Below are 3,171 nucleotides of genomic sequence, written 5' to 3' on the forward strand. Positions count from 1 at the left end.
TTGCTGGTGGATGCTAACCTCGGTGAGCCGCTGGAGGATTTCGTCCATGGTGGGGGAGGAGCGCTCGCCTGTGACAGAACCCGGAGACAAAAACAAGGAAAAAAGGTGAGGTGAAGAAGATCGCTTGTCGGTGATTCTTCACTGATTTGCCTGCATTCTCCACCAGTGTAATGGGGTGAAGAATTACACGACAAGTAATCTCAATCAATACCCCGGAGGGTGGATTTATTGGGGTGAGGGGTGCTCGTGAGAAAGGTCCAGGTAGGTGCTCCGGTGCCGTGAGTGCTCTCTTCCGTCTTCCCAGTGCAGAGGGTCCGTGCATTGCTGCTGTGGGGCTGGTCGGTCACACGCTGCTTTCTGTGGGAAAAATGAGAGGGCGAGTTAGTGCTCAGTCTCATGGAGGAATTTCCTAGATGGCAGGGCTTCCGTGGCTTATGTAGCCGCCGCCTGATGAGGTGCAGCTGTGACCGATCAGCCTGTGATGATGATGGCCAGGTGCTCCTCGCTTGTTTCCAGGGCGACGCTGATGAAGCCTCGGGACGCTCGTCACAATATATATATATATACAGTGCCTTGCGAAAGTATTCATCCCTCTTAATTTTTTTCACGTTTTATATTGCTGCCTTATGTTAAGCTGCTTTAAATTAGTTTTTTTTCCCCACATCAATGTACACTCTATACACCATATTGACAAAGCAAAAACAGAATTGTCACAACTTGGCATTTGGTCTCATACTCTATCGCATACCTTGTCAGTGTTGTGCGCTTGCTTAGCCCTTTGTTGTGATAAACAGTAAAGTGTGTTCAAGAGCTAGCAAAAGACAGTGTAAAGAAATACTCTTTGAGAGAAGCAGTCAATCAGCAGAAGTTAAAAGCAGATAGTAAGTGTATTTATTTCTTGTCTCATTAGCAGGGACGGACTGGGAGTAAAAAACGGCCCTGGATTTTCTCCCAAATAGGCCCACCACAGCCGCATGCAATCGCTACTATTTGACAATATTACAGCAATACTATCGCATTTATGGCAAATAACATCACAAAACCCATGGTGACCCTGCTGACAAAAACAATAGAGACCATCACAAAAATTCGAATGATTTCCACTACAAATACCATTACAGACATTACAAACCATCAACTTTTAACCATTAACCAGTTTTCTGAAGTGTGTTTTGGGACATATTACATTAGGATTTAGTGGTTATAACAAAAGCCACCAACAGAAGGCGACCAATTACCAGTAGAGACCAACAGGCACCATTACAGTTTCCATTAAAACCAATACAATTTTCATTATAACCAGTAAAACTATTACAAATTATGTGATGGTTTCTATTTTTTTTTCAGCAGGGGATTGAAATAAATTTATTATTGTAACTAAAATACTTGAAATCTACATAAAAAGAGCAGAATGCAAAATGTATAATATGACAATGATAAACATAAATCTAGAAACCTGAAACAGAATTCTTCAATTTGAGTATTCATATGTCTGTCTGCCTGTCTGTCTGTGTGTGCGTGCGTGCGTGCGTGCGTGCGTGCGTGTGTGTGTCATGTTAATCAGACTAATCATATTATATAGGCTACTTCATTTACTCTATTTTGTAACCTGTTGTAGAATCGCTGCTGTCTCTTTATATATGAATTATGAATGAATGGAATATTCATGTCAGACAATGCAGAGTAAAAAATAGCAGTGAACGTTCTGACTCGGGGTATCCTGGGATTTTACTATAGTGCTATAGGCTACATGCTCTGTATAGTGAGATTGGCGGGCAAAGGTAACCTGATGTAACTGTTGGCTTTTTTTTTTTTTTAGCTTCTCCCAACCGCCTTTATCTTCACGTTTTTTGCTTGCCATCACGAGCCCACTCTCCTTCGCGTCAGTTTCGGTTTCTTATAAGCATTAAGCAAAAATAAATTACATTAGCGCCCCCTTTTGTCGGCCGTCAACGTCACTTAATCTGACACTTTTTCTTTGATGATGAACCAGCAGGCCGTCAGATGGACGGCCGTTCTGGACTTCTCCAAAACGTCCAGATGGCCAGTCCGCCCCTGCTCATTAGTGTTTAGCACAGTTGTCCTTGCTAGGAAATGCTTGTTTTGTTTTGTTTGTTACCTATTAAACATCGTATAGATTTTAAAATCTTGCTAATTACTTATAAAGCCCTGAATGGTTTAGCACCTCAGTATTTGAACGAGCTCTTGTTACATTATAGTCCTCCACGTCCGCTGCGTTCTCAAAACTCTGGCAATTTGATAATACCTAGAATATCAAAATCAACAAGCGGCAGATCCTTTTCCTATTTAGCGCCCAAACTCTGGAATAACCTACCTAACATTGTTCGGGAGGCAGACACACTCTGTCAGTTTAAATCTAGACTGTTTATCGACCCCCAGTAACTTCTTGGATTAAGATGTGCTGCTCTCAACCTTTCCTGAGGATGGTACTCCCCTAGTTATGATTGGAGACTTCAACATCCACCTAGATAAACCTCAGGCTGCAGATGTTAGAGCCTCCAAGCATAGTTTAGTGCTTCTGTGAAGAGTAACATTATGTTAGTGCAACTAAGCAAATGTCATTGCAAAGCAACTTTACAGCAAATTAAGTTTCTACAATATTTAGTGGTAGCTTATCAGTGGTGACTGTCAGTTAATGTACATATGGCAGAAATGTATGGAAAAATCAATTAAAGACGTAATCAATTAAAGACGTAATCAAACAGATGATGAACACTTAACAGCAATTATTATTTGATGCAATCAAACTTATAGCAAAATGTGGTAGTTCTGTATGTTTCAGGGTTGGCATCATCTGAGGTCCTCTGAGGTGTTGGCATCATCTCTTCTCAGGTGTTCTGGATCCAGACTGAAGCTTGTGTAAATCCTAGTTACGGCAAAAAACAGAGAAACAAATAGAGACATAATTAGCATAGCTGCTGTTCCAAATGCATCATTTGTATTATCAACGTGAATGTTAAAATCTCCTACAATTCAAGACTAAACCTCATGGCCCTGACAGAGACCTGGATTAAACCAGAGGACACTGCTACACCTGCAGCACTCTCCAATAATTTCTCATTTTCCCACACTCCCCGTCTGACTGGAAGAGGTGGAGGGTACTGGTCTGCTTATCTCTAATGATTGGAAATTTATTCCTTTACCTTCTCT

The sequence above is a fragment of the Sinocyclocheilus rhinocerous genome, unplaced genomic scaffold, assembly GCF_001515625.1.
Source record: "Sinocyclocheilus rhinocerous isolate Xijiao unplaced genomic scaffold, SAMN03320098_v1.1 scaffold739, whole genome shotgun sequence".
In the NCBI taxonomy this organism is placed as follows: domain Eukaryota; kingdom Metazoa; phylum Chordata; class Actinopteri; order Cypriniformes; family Cyprinidae; genus Sinocyclocheilus; species Sinocyclocheilus rhinocerous.